Below are 15,619 nucleotides of genomic sequence, written 5' to 3'. Positions count from 1 at the left end.
GGGAGCGTAGGTTCGAATCCTACCGGCTGCGTGCGATTTTGCGTAAAGAGGAGCAAAAATTTTCGCACACATGTGACATGCGTGGGCGAATGCGGGTGCAAACCAGTGACGCCATTCTCAACAAGACGAAAGTTTCCGTTTAAGAATACTGAGTTTCGCGACGACCGCTGCTTACTGTGGCCATCGGTTCACCTCGCACTGACGCTGGGACTGCAGAAAGCCGTCGCTGAGATCGTGAGTACACAGATGTGCTCGAAAGTGTAGGACAGAGCGAACATTCATTTCTTTTTAAGAATCGCAATTCAATCATTCGAGTGCGGCAAAGGCAGTGGTGCAGCGTTTCTTTTCTTAAGATCTCGCAGCTGCTTGGAGGTATGTCCATCGTTTTAAGACGACAGAAAACTAGCGTCAGCGGTGCGTCAGTGGGAAGTCGGTGAAGTCGCCATTGGAGCCATAAGCCAGTAATTACAACATGCGAATCACTCGCACACCATGTAGCATGCACCACAACGCTCGGCCGAGGGACCGGACAGCTCAGTCGGTAGAGCGCTAGACCCTCAACCAAAGGGTCCCGGGCTCAAACCCCCGCCAGGCGAAAATTAACACACTGTCGTAACGGCTAATGGAAACCCTACAGAAAAGAGTGACGCCACGCCGCTTTCTGCCATCAGATTGCTTCTAAAGACGGCGGTTCCACTTGTGCCACCGGCAGTCGTGGCCGAGTGGTTAAGGCGTCTGACTTGAAATCAGATTCCCTCTGGGAGCGTAGGTTCGAGTCCTGCCGACTGCGAAAATTTTCTCGCTCTCAAAAGATGGACGTTCAGCTGCATCCTAGCAGTTGCGTCACTACTAAACACGCGCGTCACCAGCAATGTGCAGTGTTATTTGATCGAGGGCGCAGCGTTACAGTCGCGCCCAGAAGCCGCAGCTCATCTCCTCGTCTCACAGCCGCCCACCGGGTGTTAGTACAAGTGTCGCCTCACTGGGCAGTGCAGATGTGTCCATTTTAGCTTGCAGACGATGACGTGTAGCAATTGATGAGCTAACGCAATTCGAATGTTTTACCGTGTGTATCTCCTAGATACTGCCTCTCATACGGTGGAGAGGCTCACTCCTTCTTGTGTCTCGTTCTCTGCACACGAGTTGCCCCTGGCATCGATATAGCACGGGTTTTCTAGCGTCAGCGCGGCGTCACGTGAAGTCAGCGAAGTGAATATTACACGAGTCGAGTCGACATGTTTGCTTGTTACGATGATGGAAGCAGAAGAAATGTGTGTGGGACTTCACTGCATCGGCTGCTCGCCTTTCAGCGTCCCTGTGTCTTATCAGACGAAGGTGACTGTGAAATTGGCAACGAGGCAGAGGTTAACAAACACATGCAAACAGGAACGTTCAACGTCAGCCGAAATAGCTCAGTTGGGAGAGCGTTAGACTGAAGATCTAAAGGTCCCTGGTTCGATCCCGGGTTTCGGCAGGTATTCGTTTTGATGCGACGCCAATGGAATTGCTCTGCGTTGGTGATAATGCAACTACCGCTGACAACAAAAATGACTCTCTCCTGTAGCTGTTCTGGTTGTCTAGTGCATGCCATAAGAGAGACTCACTAGACAACTAACTCCCTTAGAAGCAAAAGAATCAAAAAAGTCCTACCGACTGCGTTCCTTTTTCTGTGTCAGGTGGTGAAGAACGTCTTCAACGGAACCGTGAAACGAGCGAAAACGTGGGAAACATTGCATTCGAAATGCTTGCGAATTTTCCAATTGCCCAGTGAGTGTCGACAAAATATGTAAATTCTCTGCTCCAACGTATGAGACGCAACGACTCCTGCAATTTGTTGTTGCATCGTGTGTCAGCAGTCTTCGATAGTGTGTTACGAGCTTAGTGCGATAAGTTTGCAGGCAGCATTTAGGCGACGTTTTATTAGTAACGGCCCCATGCAGCGATTGCACAACAGTAAAGGACATGAGTCAATGTATAGTTGTGCATCGTGAGAGGTATCACAGCGTCGTGTGAGCCCGGATAGCTCAGTCGGTAGAGCATTAGGCTTTTAACCTAAGGGTCCAGGGTTCAAGTCCCTGTCCGGGCGGAAATTTTAATACTTTGGTAGCGATTCGTCTGGTAGCGGTGGAAACGCTACGGAAAATAACGAAGCTACGCCGTTTTCTGACACCACAGTGCTTTAAACGGTAGCAGTTGCATGTGTCGGGACAACACCGCGCTACCGGCAGTCGTGGCCGAGTGGTTAAGGCGTCTGACTCGAAATCAGATTCCCTCTGGGAGCGTAGGTTCGAATCCTACCGGCTGCGTGCGATTTTGCGTAAAGAGGAGCAAAAATTTTCGCACACATGTGACATGCGTGGGCGAATGCGGGTGCAAACCAGTGACGCCATTCTCAACAAGACGAAAGTTTCCGTTTAAGAATACTGAGTTTCGCGACGACCGCTGCTTACTGTGGCCATCGGTTCACCTCGCACTGACGCTGGGACTGCAGAAAGCCGTCGCTGAGATCGTGAGTACACAGATGTGCTCGAAAGTGTAGGACAGAGCGAACATTCATTTCTTTTTAAGAATCGCAATTCAATCATTCGAGTGCGGCAAAGGCAGTGGTGCAGCGTTTCTTTTCTTAAGATCTCGCAGCTGCTTGGAGGTATGTCCATCGTTTTAAGACGACAGAAAACTAGCGTCAGCGGTGCGTCAGTGGGAAGTCGGTGAAGTCGCCATTGGAGCCATAAGCCAGTAATTACAACATGCGAATCACTCGCACACCATGTAGCATGCACCACAACGCTCGGCCGAGGGACCGGACAGCTCAGTCGGTAGAGCGCTAGACCCTCAACCAAAGGGTCCCGGGCTCAAACCCCCGCCAGGCGAAAATTAACACACTGTCGTAACGGCTAATGGAAACCCTACAGAAAAGAGTGACGCCACGCCGCTTTCTGCCATCAGATTGCTTCTAAAGACGGCGGTTCCACTTGTGCCACCGGCAGTCGTGGCCGAGTGGTTAAGGCGTCTGACTTGAAATCAGATTCCCTCTGGGAGCGTAGGTTCGAGTCCTGCCGACTGCGAAAATTTTCTCGCTCTCAAAAGATGGACGTTCAGCTGCATCCTAGCAGTTGCGTCACTACTAAACACGCGCGTCACCAGCAATGTGCAGTGTTATTTGATCGAGGGCGCAGCGTTACAGTCGCGCCCAGAAGCCGCAGCTCATCTCCTCGTCTCACAGCCGCCCACCGGGTGTTAGTACAAGTGTCGCCTCACTGGGCAGTGCAGATGTGTCCATTTTAGCTTGCAGACGATGACGTGTAGCAATTGATGAGCTAACGCAATTCGAATGTTTTACCGTGTGTATCTCCTAGATACTGCCTCTCATACGGTGGAGAGGCTCACTCCTTCTTGTGTCTCGTTCTCTGCACACGAGTTGCCCCTGGCATCGATATAGCACGGGTTTTCTAGCGTCAGCGCGGCGTCACGTGAAGTCAGCGAAGTGAATATTACACGAGTCGAGTCGACATGTTTGCTTGTTACGATGATGGAAGCAGAAGAAATGTGTGTGGGACTTCACTGCATCGGCTGCTCGCCTTTCAGCGTCCCTGTGTCTTATCAGACGAAGGTGACTGTGAAATTGGCAACGAGGCAGAGGTTAACAAACACATGCAAACAGGAACGTTCAACGTCAGCCGAAATAGCTCAGTTGGGAGAGCGTTAGACTGAAGATCTAAAGGTCCCTGGTTCGATCCCGGGTTTCGGCAGGTATTCGTTTTGATGCGACGCCAATGGAATTGCTCTGCGTTGGTGATAATGCAACTACCGCTGACAACAAAAATGACTCTCTCCTGTAGCTGTTCTGGTTGTCTAGTGCATGCCATAAGAGAGACTCACTAGACAACTAACTCCCTTAGAAGCAAAAGAATCAAAAAAGTCCTACCGACTGCGTTCCTTTTTCTGTGTCAGGTGGTGAAGAACGTCTTCAACGGAACCGTGAAACGAGCGAAAACGTGGGAAACATTGCATTCGAAATGCTTGCGAATTTTCCAATTGCCCAGTGAGTGTCGACAAAATATGTAAATTCTCTGCTCCAACGTATGAGACGCAACGACTCCTGCAATTTGTTGTTGCATCGTGTGTCAGCAGTCTTCGATAGTGTGTTACGAGCTTAGTGCGATAAGTTTGCAGGCAGCATTTAGGCGACGTTTTATTAGTAACGGCCCCATGCAGCGATTGCACAACAGTAAAGGACATGAGTCAATGTATAGTTGTGCATCGTGAGAGGTATCACAGCGTCGTGTGAGCCCGGATAGCTCAGTCGGTAGAGCATTAGGCTTTTAACCTAAGGGTCCAGGGTTCAAGTCCCTGTCCGGGCGGAAATTTTAATACTTTGGTAGCGATTCGTCTGGTAGCGGTGGAAACGCTACGGAAAATAACGAAGCTACGCCGTTTTCTGACACCACAGTGCTTTAAACGGTAGCAGTTGCATGTGTCGGGACAACACCGCGCTACCGGCAGTCGTGGCCGAGTGGTTAAGGCGTCTGACTCGAAATCAGATTCCCTCTGGGAGCGTAGGTTCGAATCCTACCGGCTGCGTGCGATTTTGCGTAAAGAGGAGCAAAAATTTTCGCACACATGTGACATGCGTGGGCGAATGCGGGTGCAAACCAGTGACGCCATTCTCAACAAGACGAAAGTTTCCGTTTAAGAATACTGAGTTTCGCGACGACCGCTGCTTACTGTGGCCATCGGTTCACCTCGCACTGACGCTGGGACTGCAGAAAGCCGTCGCTGAGATCGTGAGTACACAGATGTGCTCGAAAGTGTAGGACAGAGCGAACATTCATTTCTTTTTAAGAATCGCAATTCAATCATTCGAGTGCGGCAAAGGCAGTGGTGCAGCGTTTCTTTTCTTAAGATCTCGCAGCTGCTTGGAGGTATGTCCATCGTTTTAAGACGACAGAAAACTAGCGTCAGCGGTGCGTCAGTGGGAAGTCGGTGAAGTCGCCATTGGAGCCATAAGCCAGTAATTACAACATGCGAATCACTCGCACACCATGTAGCATGCACCACAACGCTCGGCCGAGGGACCGGACAGCTCAGTCGGTAGAGCGCTAGACCCTCAACCAAAGGGTCCCGGGCTCAAACCCCCGCCAGGCGAAAATTAACACACTGTCGTAACGGCTAATGGAAACCCTACAGAAAAGAGTGACGCCACGCCGCTTTCTGCCATCAGATTGCTTCTAAAGACGGCGGTTCCACTTGTGCCACCGGCAGTCGTGGCCGAGTGGTTAAGGCGTCTGACTTGAAATCAGATTCCCTCTGGGAGCGTAGGTTCGAGTCCTGCCGACTGCGAAAATTTTCTCGCTCTCAAAAGATGGACGTTCAGCTGCATCCTAGCAGTTGCGTCACTACTAAACACGCGCGTCACCAGCAATGTGCAGTGTTATTTGATCGAGGGCGCAGCGTTACAGTCGCGCCCAGAAGCCGCAGCTCATCTCCTCGTCTCACAGCCGCCCACCGGGTGTTAGTACAAGTGTCGCCTCACTGGGCAGTGCAGATGTGTCCATTTTAGCTTGCAGACGATGACGTGTAGCAATTGATGAGCTAACGCAATTCGAATGTTTTACCGTGTGTATCTCCTAGATACTGCCTCTCATACGGTGGAGAGGCTCACTCCTTCTTGTGTCTCGTTCTCTGCACACGAGTTGCCCCTGGCATCGATATAGCACGGGTTTTCTAGCGTCAGCGCGGCGTCACGTGAAGTCAGCGAAGTGAATATTACACGAGTCGAGTCGACATGTTTGCTTGTTACGATGATGGAAGCAGAAGAAATGTGTGTGGGACTTCACTGCATCGGCTGCTCGCCTTTCAGCGTCCCTGTGTCTTATCAGACGAAGGTGACTGTGAAATTGGCAACGAGGCAGAGGTTAACAAACACATGCAAACAGGAACGTTCAACGTCAGCCGAAATAGCTCAGTTGGGAGAGCGTTAGACTGAAGATCTAAAGGTCCCTGGTTCGATCCCGGGTTTCGGCAGGTATTCGTTTTGATGCGACGCCAATGGAATTGCTCTGCGTTGGTGATAATGCAACTACCGCTGACAACAAAAATGACTCTCTCCTGTAGCTGTTCTGGTTGTCTAGTGCATGCCATAAGAGAGACTCACTAGACAACTAACTCCCTTAGAAGCAAAAGAATCAAAAAAGTCCTACCGACTGCGTTCCTTTTTCTGTGTCAGGTGGTGAAGAACGTCTTCAACGGAACCGTGAAACGAGCGAAAACGTGGGAAACATTGCATTCGAAATGCTTGCGAATTTTCCAATTGCCCAGTGAGTGTCGACAAAATATGTAAATTCTCTGCTCCAACGTATGAGACGCAACGACTCCTGCAATTTGTTGTTGCATCGTGTGTCAGCAGTCTTCGATAGTGTGTTACGAGCTTAGTGCGATAAGTTTGCAGGCAGCATTTAGGCGACGTTTTATTAGTAACGGCCCCATGCAGCGATTGCACAACAGTAAAGGACATGAGTCAATGTATAGTTGTGCATCGTGAGAGGTATCACAGCGTCGTGTGAGCCCGGATAGCTCAGTCGGTAGAGCATTAGGCTTTTAACCTAAGGGTCCAGGGTTCAAGTCCCTGTCCGGGCGGAAATTTTAATACTTTGGTAGCGATTCGTCTGGTAGCGGTGGAAACGCTACGGAAAATAACGAAGCTACGCCGTTTTCTGACACCACAGTGCTTTAAACGGTAGCAGTTGCATGTGTCGGGACAACACCGCGCTACCGGCAGTCGTGGCCGAGTGGTTAAGGCGTCTGACTCGAAATCAGATTCCCTCTGGGAGCGTAGGTTCGAATCCTACCGGCTGCGTGCGATTTTGCGTAAAGAGGAGCAAAAATTTTCGCACACATGTGACATGCGTGGGCGAATGCGGGTGCAAACCAGTGACGCCATTCTCAACAAGACGAAAGTTTCCGTTTAAGAATACTGAGTTTCGCGACGACCGCTGCTTACTGTGGCCATCGGTTCACCTCGCACTGACGCTGGGACTGCAGAAAGCCGTCGCTGAGATCGTGAGTACACAGATGTGCTCGAAAGTGTAGGACAGAGCGAACATTCATTTCTTTTTAAGAATCGCAATTCAATCATTCGAGTGCGGCAAAGGCAGTGGTGCAGCGTTTCTTTTCTTAAGATCTCGCAGCTGCTTGGAGGTATGTCCATCGTTTTAAGACGACAGAAAACTAGCGTCAGCGGTGCGTCAGTGGGAAGTCGGTGAAGTCGCCATTGGAGCCATAAGCCAGTAATTACAACATGCGAATCACTCGCACACCATGTAGCATGCACCACAACGCTCGGCCGAGGGACCGGACAGCTCAGTCGGTAGAGCGCTAGACCCTCAACCAAAGGGTCCCGGGCTCAAACCCCCGCCAGGCGAAAATTAACACACTGTCGTAACGGCTAATGGAAACCCTACAGAAAAGAGTGACGCCACGCCGCTTTCTGCCATCAGATTGCTTCTAAAGACGGCGGTTCCACTTGTGCCACCGGCAGTCGTGGCCGAGTGGTTAAGGCGTCTGACTTGAAATCAGATTCCCTCTGGGAGCGTAGGTTCGAGTCCTGCCGACTGCGAAAATTTTCTCGCTCTCAAAAGATGGACGTTCAGCTGCATCCTAGCAGTTGCGTCACTACTAAACACGCGCGTCACCAGCAATGTGCAGTGTTATTTGATCGAGGGCGCAGCGTTACAGTCGCGCCCAGAAGCCGCAGCTCATCTCCTCGTCTCACAGCCGCCCACCGGGTGTTAGTACAAGTGTCGCCTCACTGGGCAGTGCAGATGTGTCCATTTTAGCTTGCAGACGATGACGTGTAGCAATTGATGAGCTAACGCAATTCGAATGTTTTACCGTGTGTATCTCCTAGATACTGCCTCTCATACGGTGGAGAGGCTCACTCCTTCTTGTGTCTCGTTCTCTGCACACGAGTTGCCCCTGGCATCGATATAGCACGGGTTTTCTAGCGTCAGCGCGGCGTCACGTGAAGTCAGCGAAGTGAATATTACACGAGTCGAGTCGACATGTTTGCTTGTTACGATGATGGAAGCAGAAGAAATGTGTGTGGGACTTCACTGCATCGGCTGCTCGCCTTTCAGCGTCCCTGTGTCTTATCAGACGAAGGTGACTGTGAAATTGGCAACGAGGCAGAGGTTAACAAACACATGCAAACAGGAACGTTCAACGTCAGCCGAAATAGCTCAGTTGGGAGAGCGTTAGACTGAAGATCTAAAGGTCCCTGGTTCGATCCCGGGTTTCGGCAGGTATTCGTTTTGATGCGACGCCAATGGAATTGCTCTGCGTTGGTGATAATGCAACTACCGCTGACAACAAAAATGACTCTCTCCTGTAGCTGTTCTGGTTGTCTAGTGCATGCCATAAGAGAGACTCACTAGACAACTAACTCCCTTAGAAGCAAAAGAATCAAAAAAGTCCTACCGACTGCGTTCCTTTTTCTGTGTCAGGTGGTGAAGAACGTCTTCAACGGAACCGTGAAACGAGCGAAAACGTGGGAAACATTGCATTCGAAATGCTTGCGAATTTTCCAATTGCCCAGTGAGTGTCGACAAAATATGTAAATTCTCTGCTCCAACGTATGAGACGCAACGACTCCTGCAATTTGTTGTTGCATCGTGTGTCAGCAGTCTTCGATAGTGTGTTACGAGCTTAGTGCGATAAGTTTGCAGGCAGCATTTAGGCGACGTTTTATTAGTAACGGCCCCATGCAGCGATTGCACAACAGTAAAGGACATGAGTCAATGTATAGTTGTGCATCGTGAGAGGTATCACAGCGTCGTGTGAGCCCGGATAGCTCAGTCGGTAGAGCATTAGGCTTTTAACCTAAGGGTCCAGGGTTCAAGTCCCTGTCCGGGCGGAAATTTTAATACTTTGGTAGCGATTCGTCTGGTAGCGGTGGAAACGCTACGGAAAATAACGAAGCTACGCCGTTTTCTGACACCACAGTGCTTTAAACGGTAGCAGTTGCATGTGTCGGGACAACACCGCGCTACCGGCAGTCGTGGCCGAGTGGTTAAGGCGTCTGACTCGAAATCAGATTCCCTCTGGGAGCGTAGGTTCGAATCCTACCGGCTGCGTGCGATTTTGCGTAAAGAGGAGCAAAAATTTTCGCACACATGTGACATGCGTGGGCGAATGCGGGTGCAAACCAGTGACGCCATTCTCAACAAGACGAAAGTTTCCGTTTAAGAATACTGAGTTTCGCGACGACCGCTGCTTACTGTGGCCATCGGTTCACCTCGCACTGACGCTGGGACTGCAGAAAGCCGTCGCTGAGATCGTGAGTACACAGATGTGCTCGAAAGTGTAGGACAGAGCGAACATTCATTTCTTTTTAAGAATCGCAATTCAATCATTCGAGTGCGGCAAAGGCAGTGGTGCAGCGTTTCTTTTCTTAAGATCTCGCAGCTGCTTGGAGGTATGTCCATCGTTTTAAGACGACAGAAAACTAGCGTCAGCGGTGCGTCAGTGGGAAGTCGGTGAAGTCGCCATTGGAGCCATAAGCCAGTAATTACAACATGCGAATCACTCGCACACCATGTAGCATGCACCACAACGCTCGGCCGAGGGACCGGACAGCTCAGTCGGTAGAGCGCTAGACCCTCAACCAAAGGGTCCCGGGCTCAAACCCCCGCCAGGCGAAAATTAACACACTGTCGTAACGGCTAATGGAAACCCTACAGAAAAGAGTGACGCCACGCCGCTTTCTGCCATCAGATTGCTTCTAAAGACGGCGGTTCCACTTGTGCCACCGGCAGTCGTGGCCGAGTGGTTAAGGCGTCTGACTTGAAATCAGATTCCCTCTGGGAGCGTAGGTTCGAGTCCTGCCGACTGCGAAAATTTTCTCGCTCTCAAAAGATGGACGTTCAGCTGCATCCTAGCAGTTGCGTCACTACTAAACACGCGCGTCACCAGCAATGTGCAGTGTTATTTGATCGAGGGCGCAGCGTTACAGTCGCGCCCAGAAGCCGCAGCTCATCTCCTCGTCTCACAGCCGCCCACCGGGTGTTAGTACAAGTGTCGCCTCACTGGGCAGTGCAGATGTGTCCATTTTAGCTTGCAGACGATGACGTGTAGCAATTGATGAGCTAACGCAATTCGAATGTTTTACCGTGTGTATCTCCTAGATACTGCCTCTCATACGGTGGAGAGGCTCACTCCTTCTTGTGTCTCGTTCTCTGCACACGAGTTGCCCCTGGCATCGATATAGCACGGGTTTTCTAGCGTCAGCGCGGCGTCACGTGAAGTCAGCGAAGTGAATATTACACGAGTCGAGTCGACATGTTTGCTTGTTACGATGATGGAAGCAGAAGAAATGTGTGTGGGACTTCACTGCATCGGCTGCTCGCCTTTCAGCGTCCCTGTGTCTTATCAGACGAAGGTGACTGTGAAATTGGCAACGAGGCAGAGGTTAACAAACACATGCAAACAGGAACGTTCAACGTCAGCCGAAATAGCTCAGTTGGGAGAGCGTTAGACTGAAGATCTAAAGGTCCCTGGTTCGATCCCGGGTTTCGGCAGGTATTCGTTTTGATGCGACGCCAATGGAATTGCTCTGCGTTGGTGATAATGCAACTACCGCTGACAACAAAAATGACTCTCTCCTGTAGCTGTTCTGGTTGTCTAGTGCATGCCATAAGAGAGACTCACTAGACAACTAACTCCCTTAGAAGCAAAAGAATCAAAAAAGTCCTACCGACTGCGTTCCTTTTTCTGTGTCAGGTGGTGAAGAACGTCTTCAACGGAACCGTGAAACGAGCGAAAACGTGGGAAACATTGCATTCGAAATGCTTGCGAATTTTCCAATTGCCCAGTGAGTGTCGACAAAATATGTAAATTCTCTGCTCCAACGTATGAGACGCAACGACTCCTGCAATTTGTTGTTGCATCGTGTGTCAGCAGTCTTCGATAGTGTGTTACGAGCTTAGTGCGATAAGTTTGCAGGCAGCATTTAGGCGACGTTTTATTAGTAACGGCCCCATGCAGCGATTGCACAACAGTAAAGGACATGAGTCAATGTATAGTTGTGCATCGTGAGAGGTATCACAGCGTCGTGTGAGCCCGGATAGCTCAGTCGGTAGAGCATTAGGCTTTTAACCTAAGGGTCCAGGGTTCAAGTCCCTGTCCGGGCGGAAATTTTAATACTTTGGTAGCGATTCGTCTGGTAGCGGTGGAAACGCTACGGAAAATAACGAAGCTACGCCGTTTTCTGACACCACAGTGCTTTAAACGGTAGCAGTTGCATGTGTCGGGACAACACCGCGCTACCGGCAGTCGTGGCCGAGTGGTTAAGGCGTCTGACTCGAAATCAGATTCCCTCTGGGAGCGTAGGTTCGAATCCTACCGGCTGCGTGCGATTTTGCGTAAAGAGGAGCAAAAATTTTCGCACACATGTGACATGCGTGGGCGAATGCGGGTGCAAACCAGTGACGCCATTCTCAACAAGACGAAAGTTTCCGTTTAAGAATACTGAGTTTCGCGACGACCGCTGCTTACTGTGGCCATCGGTTCACCTCGCACTGACGCTGGGACTGCAGAAAGCCGTCGCTGAGATCGTGAGTACACAGATGTGCTCGAAAGTGTAGGACAGAGCGAACATTCATTTCTTTTTAAGAATCGCAATTCAATCATTCGAGTGCGGCAAAGGCAGTGGTGCAGCGTTTCTTTTCTTAAGATCTCGCAGCTGCTTGGAGGTATGTCCATCGTTTTAAGACGACAGAAAACTAGCGTCAGCGGTGCGTCAGTGGGAAGTCGGTGAAGTCGCCATTGGAGCCATAAGCCAGTAATTACAACATGCGAATCACTCGCACACCATGTAGCATGCACCACAACGCTCGGCCGAGGGACCGGACAGCTCAGTCGGTAGAGCGCTAGACCCTCAACCAAAGGGTCCCGGGCTCAAACCCCCGCCAGGCGAAAATTAACACACTGTCGTAACGGCTAATGGAAACCCTACAGAAAAGAGTGACGCCACGCCGCTTTCTGCCATCAGATTGCTTCTAAAGACGGCGGTTCCACTTGTGCCACCGGCAGTCGTGGCCGAGTGGTTAAGGCGTCTGACTTGAAATCAGATTCCCTCTGGGAGCGTAGGTTCGAGTCCTGCCGACTGCGAAAATTTTCTCGCTCTCAAAAGATGGACGTTCAGCTGCATCCTAGCAGTTGCGTCACTACTAAACACGCGCGTCACCAGCAATGTGCAGTGTTATTTGATCGAGGGCGCAGCGTTACAGTCGCGCCCAGAAGCCGCAGCTCATCTCCTCGTCTCACAGCCGCCCACCGGGTGTTAGTACAAGTGTCGCCTCACTGGGCAGTGCAGATGTGTCCATTTTAGCTTGCAGACGATGACGTGTAGCAATTGATGAGCTAACGCAATTCGAATGTTTTACCGTGTGTATCTCCTAGATACTGCCTCTCATACGGTGGAGAGGCTCACTCCTTCTTGTGTCTCGTTCTCTGCACACGAGTTGCCCCTGGCATCGATATAGCACGGGTTTTCTAGCGTCAGCGCGGCGTCACGTGAAGTCAGCGAAGTGAATATTACACGAGTCGAGTCGACATGTTTGCTTGTTACGATGATGGAAGCAGAAGAAATGTGTGTGGGACTTCACTGCATCGGCTGCTCGCCTTTCAGCGTCCCTGTGTCTTATCAGACGAAGGTGACTGTGAAATTGGCAACGAGGCAGAGGTTAACAAACACATGCAAACAGGAACGTTCAACGTCAGCCGAAATAGCTCAGTTGGGAGAGCGTTAGACTGAAGATCTAAAGGTCCCTGGTTCGATCCCGGGTTTCGGCAGGTATTCGTTTTGATGCGACGCCAATGGAATTGCTCTGCGTTGGTGATAATGCAACTACCGCTGACAACAAAAATGACTCTCTCCTGTAGCTGTTCTGGTTGTCTAGTGCATGCCATAAGAGAGACTCACTAGACAACTAACTCCCTTAGAAGCAAAAGAATCAAAAAAGTCCTACCGACTGCGTTCCTTTTTCTGTGTCAGGTGGTGAAGAACGTCTTCAACGGAACCGTGAAACGAGCGAAAACGTGGGAAACATTGCATTCGAAATGCTTGCGAATTTTCCAATTGCCCAGTGAGTGTCGACAAAATATGTAAATTCTCTGCTCCAACGTATGAGACGCAACGACTCCTGCAATTTGTTGTTGCATCGTGTGTCAGCAGTCTTCGATAGTGTGTTACGAGCTTAGTGCGATAAGTTTGCAGGCAGCATTTAGGCGACGTTTTATTAGTAACGGCCCCATGCAGCGATTGCACAACAGTAAAGGACATGAGTCAATGTATAGTTGTGCATCGTGAGAGGTATCACAGCGTCGTGTGAGCCCGGATAGCTCAGTCGGTAGAGCATTAGGCTTTTAACCTAAGGGTCCAGGGTTCAAGTCCCTGTCCGGGCGGAAATTTTAATACTTTGGTAGCGATTCGTCTGGTAGCGGTGGAAACGCTACGGAAAATAACGAAGCTACGCCGTTTTCTGACACCACAGTGCTTTAAACGGTAGCAGTTGCATGTGTCGGGACAACACCGCGCTACCGGCAGTCGTGGCCGAGTGGTTAAGGCGTCTGACTCGAAATCAGATTCCCTCTGGGAGCGTAGGTTCGAATCCTACCGGCTGCGTGCGATTTTGCGTAAAGAGGAGCAAAAATTTTCGCACACATGTGACATGCGTGGGCGAATGCGGGTGCAAACCAGTGACGCCATTCTCAACAAGACGAAAGTTTCCGTTTAAGAATACTGAGTTTCGCGACGACCGCTGCTTACTGTGGCCATCGGTTCACCTCGCACTGACGCTGGGACTGCAGAAAGCCGTCGCTGAGATCGTGAGTACACAGATGTGCTCGAAAGTGTAGGACAGAGCGAACATTCATTTCTTTTTAAGAATCGCAATTCAATCATTCGAGTGCGGCAAAGGCAGTGGTGCAGCGTTTCTTTTCTTAAGATCTCGCAGCTGCTTGGAGGTATGTCCATCGTTTTAAGACGACAGAAAACTAGCGTCAGCGGTGCGTCAGTGGGAAGTCGGTGAAGTCGCCATTGGAGCCATAAGCCAGTAATTACAACATGCGAATCACTCGCACACCATGTAGCATGCACCACAACGCTCGGCCGAGGGACCGGACAGCTCAGTCGGTAGAGCGCTAGACCCTCAACCAAAGGGTCCCGGGCTCAAACCCCCGCCAGGCGAAAATTAACACACTGTCGTAACGGCTAATGGAAACCCTACAGAAAAGAGTGACGCCACGCCGCTTTCTGCCATCAGATTGCTTCTAAAGACGGCGGTTCCACTTGTGCCACCGGCAGTCGTGGCCGAGTGGTTAAGGCGTCTGACTTGAAATCAGATTCCCTCTGGGAGCGTAGGTTCGAGTCCTGCCGACTGCGAAAATTTTCTCGCTCTCAAAAGATGGACGTTCAGCTGCATCCTAGCAGTTGCGTCACTACTAAACACGCGCGTCACCAGCAATGTGCAGTGTTATTTGATCGAGGGCGCAGCGTTACAGTCGCGCCCAGAAGCCGCAGCTCATCTCCTCGTCTCACAGCCGCCCACCGGGTGTTAGTACAAGTGTCGCCTCACTGGGCAGTGCAGATGTGTCCATTTTAGCTTGCAGACGATGACGTGTAGCAATTGATGAGCTAACGCAATTCGAATGTTTTACCGTGTGTATCTCCTAGATACTGCCTCTCATACGGTGGAGAGGCTCACTCCTTCTTGTGTCTCGTTCTCTGCACACGAGTTGCCCCTGGCATCGATATAGCACGGGTTTTCTAGCGTCAGCGCGGCGTCACGTGAAGTCAGCGAAGTGAATATTACACGAGTCGAGTCGACATGTTTGCTTGTTACGATGATGGAAGCAGAAGAAATGTGTGTGGGACTTCACTGCATCGGCTGCTCGCCTTTCAGCGTCCCTGTGTCTTATCAGACGAAGGTGACTGTGAAATTGGCAACGAGGCAGAGGTTAACAAACACATGCAAACAGGAACGTTCAACGTCAGCCGAAATAGCTCAGTTGGGAGAGCGTTAGACTGAAGATCTAAAGGTCCCTGGTTCGATCCCGGGTTTCGGCAGGTATTCGTTTTGATGCGACGCCAATGGAATTGCTCTGCGTTGGTGATAATGCAACTACCGCTGACAACAAAAATGACTCTCTCCTGTAGCTGTTCTGGTTGTCTAGTGCATGCCATAAGAGAGACTCACTAGACAACTAACTCCCTTAGAAGCAAAAGAATCAAAAAAGTCCTACCGACTGCGTTCCTTTTTCTGTGTCAGGTGGTGAAGAACGTCTTCAACGGAACCGTGAAACGAGCGAAAACGTGGGAAACATTGCATTCGAAATGCTTGCGAATTTTCCAATTGCCCAGTGAGTGTCGACAAAATATGTAAATTCTCTGCTCCAACGTATGAGACGCAACGACTCCTGCAATTTGTTGTTGCATCGTGTGTCAGCAGTCTTCGATAGTGTGTTACGAGCTTAGTGCGATAAGTTTGCAGGCAGCATTTAGGCGACGTTTTATTAGTAACGGCCCCATGCAGCGATTGCACAACAGTAAAGGACATGAGTC

General features: G+C 50.4%; 26 non-coding genes across 26 annotated transcripts; all 26 read left to right on the top strand.

Moving 5' to 3' along the window:
* Positions 1 to 708: 708 nt before the first annotated feature.
* On the top strand, positions 709 to 790 carry Trnas-uga. Its single transcript has one exon. It is a non-coding gene; the product is annotated as a tRNA-Ser (tRNA).
* Positions 791 to 1,401: 611 nt separating this feature from the next.
* Positions 1,402 to 1,474, top strand: Trnaf-gaa. The gene has a single exon. It is a non-coding gene; the product is annotated as a tRNA-Phe (tRNA).
* Positions 1,475 to 2,013: 539 nt separating this feature from the next.
* Positions 2,014 to 2,086, top strand: Trnak-uuu. Its single transcript has one exon. It is a non-coding gene; the product is annotated as a tRNA-Lys (tRNA).
* A 138-nt stretch (positions 2,087 to 2,224) lies between these two features.
* Trnas-cga lies at positions 2,225 to 2,306 on the top strand. Its single transcript has one exon. It is a non-coding gene; the product is annotated as a tRNA-Ser (tRNA).
* Positions 2,307 to 2,983: 677 nt separating this feature from the next.
* On the top strand, positions 2,984 to 3,065 carry Trnas-uga. The gene has a single exon. It is a non-coding gene; the product is annotated as a tRNA-Ser (tRNA).
* A 611-nt stretch (positions 3,066 to 3,676) lies between these two features.
* Positions 3,677 to 3,749, top strand: Trnaf-gaa. Its single transcript has one exon. It is a non-coding gene; the product is annotated as a tRNA-Phe (tRNA).
* Positions 3,750 to 4,288: 539 nt separating this feature from the next.
* On the top strand, positions 4,289 to 4,361 carry Trnak-uuu. Its single transcript has one exon. It is a non-coding gene; the product is annotated as a tRNA-Lys (tRNA).
* A 138-nt stretch (positions 4,362 to 4,499) lies between these two features.
* Trnas-cga lies at positions 4,500 to 4,581 on the top strand. The gene has a single exon. It is a non-coding gene; the product is annotated as a tRNA-Ser (tRNA).
* Positions 4,582 to 5,258: 677 nt separating this feature from the next.
* Positions 5,259 to 5,340, top strand: Trnas-uga. The gene has a single exon. It is a non-coding gene; the product is annotated as a tRNA-Ser (tRNA).
* Positions 5,341 to 5,951: 611 nt separating this feature from the next.
* On the top strand, positions 5,952 to 6,024 carry Trnaf-gaa. Its single transcript has one exon. It is a non-coding gene; the product is annotated as a tRNA-Phe (tRNA).
* Positions 6,025 to 6,563: 539 nt separating this feature from the next.
* Positions 6,564 to 6,636, top strand: Trnak-uuu. Its single transcript has one exon. It is a non-coding gene; the product is annotated as a tRNA-Lys (tRNA).
* Positions 6,637 to 6,774: 138 nt separating this feature from the next.
* Trnas-cga lies at positions 6,775 to 6,856 on the top strand. The gene has a single exon. It is a non-coding gene; the product is annotated as a tRNA-Ser (tRNA).
* A 677-nt stretch (positions 6,857 to 7,533) lies between these two features.
* Trnas-uga lies at positions 7,534 to 7,615 on the top strand. The gene has a single exon. It is a non-coding gene; the product is annotated as a tRNA-Ser (tRNA).
* Positions 7,616 to 8,226: 611 nt separating this feature from the next.
* Positions 8,227 to 8,299, top strand: Trnaf-gaa. The gene has a single exon. It is a non-coding gene; the product is annotated as a tRNA-Phe (tRNA).
* A 539-nt stretch (positions 8,300 to 8,838) lies between these two features.
* On the top strand, positions 8,839 to 8,911 carry Trnak-uuu. Its single transcript has one exon. It is a non-coding gene; the product is annotated as a tRNA-Lys (tRNA).
* A 138-nt stretch (positions 8,912 to 9,049) lies between these two features.
* Trnas-cga lies at positions 9,050 to 9,131 on the top strand. Its single transcript has one exon. It is a non-coding gene; the product is annotated as a tRNA-Ser (tRNA).
* Positions 9,132 to 9,808: 677 nt separating this feature from the next.
* On the top strand, positions 9,809 to 9,890 carry Trnas-uga. Its single transcript has one exon. It is a non-coding gene; the product is annotated as a tRNA-Ser (tRNA).
* Positions 9,891 to 10,501: 611 nt separating this feature from the next.
* Trnaf-gaa lies at positions 10,502 to 10,574 on the top strand. Its single transcript has one exon. It is a non-coding gene; the product is annotated as a tRNA-Phe (tRNA).
* Positions 10,575 to 11,113: 539 nt separating this feature from the next.
* Trnak-uuu lies at positions 11,114 to 11,186 on the top strand. The gene has a single exon. It is a non-coding gene; the product is annotated as a tRNA-Lys (tRNA).
* Positions 11,187 to 11,324: 138 nt separating this feature from the next.
* On the top strand, positions 11,325 to 11,406 carry Trnas-cga. The gene has a single exon. It is a non-coding gene; the product is annotated as a tRNA-Ser (tRNA).
* A 677-nt stretch (positions 11,407 to 12,083) lies between these two features.
* Trnas-uga lies at positions 12,084 to 12,165 on the top strand. Its single transcript has one exon. It is a non-coding gene; the product is annotated as a tRNA-Ser (tRNA).
* Positions 12,166 to 12,776: 611 nt separating this feature from the next.
* Trnaf-gaa lies at positions 12,777 to 12,849 on the top strand. Its single transcript has one exon. It is a non-coding gene; the product is annotated as a tRNA-Phe (tRNA).
* A 539-nt stretch (positions 12,850 to 13,388) lies between these two features.
* On the top strand, positions 13,389 to 13,461 carry Trnak-uuu. The gene has a single exon. It is a non-coding gene; the product is annotated as a tRNA-Lys (tRNA).
* A 138-nt stretch (positions 13,462 to 13,599) lies between these two features.
* On the top strand, positions 13,600 to 13,681 carry Trnas-cga. The gene has a single exon. It is a non-coding gene; the product is annotated as a tRNA-Ser (tRNA).
* Positions 13,682 to 14,358: 677 nt separating this feature from the next.
* Positions 14,359 to 14,440, top strand: Trnas-uga. Its single transcript has one exon. It is a non-coding gene; the product is annotated as a tRNA-Ser (tRNA).
* Positions 14,441 to 15,051: 611 nt separating this feature from the next.
* On the top strand, positions 15,052 to 15,124 carry Trnaf-gaa. Its single transcript has one exon. It is a non-coding gene; the product is annotated as a tRNA-Phe (tRNA).
* Positions 15,125 to 15,619: the final 495 nt, after the last annotated feature.

The sequence above is a fragment of the Schistocerca americana genome, unplaced genomic scaffold, assembly GCF_021461395.2.
Source record: "Schistocerca americana isolate TAMUIC-IGC-003095 unplaced genomic scaffold, iqSchAmer2.1 HiC_scaffold_1388, whole genome shotgun sequence".
Taxonomy (NCBI): Eukaryota; Metazoa; Arthropoda; class Insecta; order Orthoptera; family Acrididae; genus Schistocerca; species Schistocerca americana.
The sequence above is the reverse complement of the archived record's forward strand: the minus strand, read 5'-3'. Positions and strand labels throughout refer to the sequence as shown.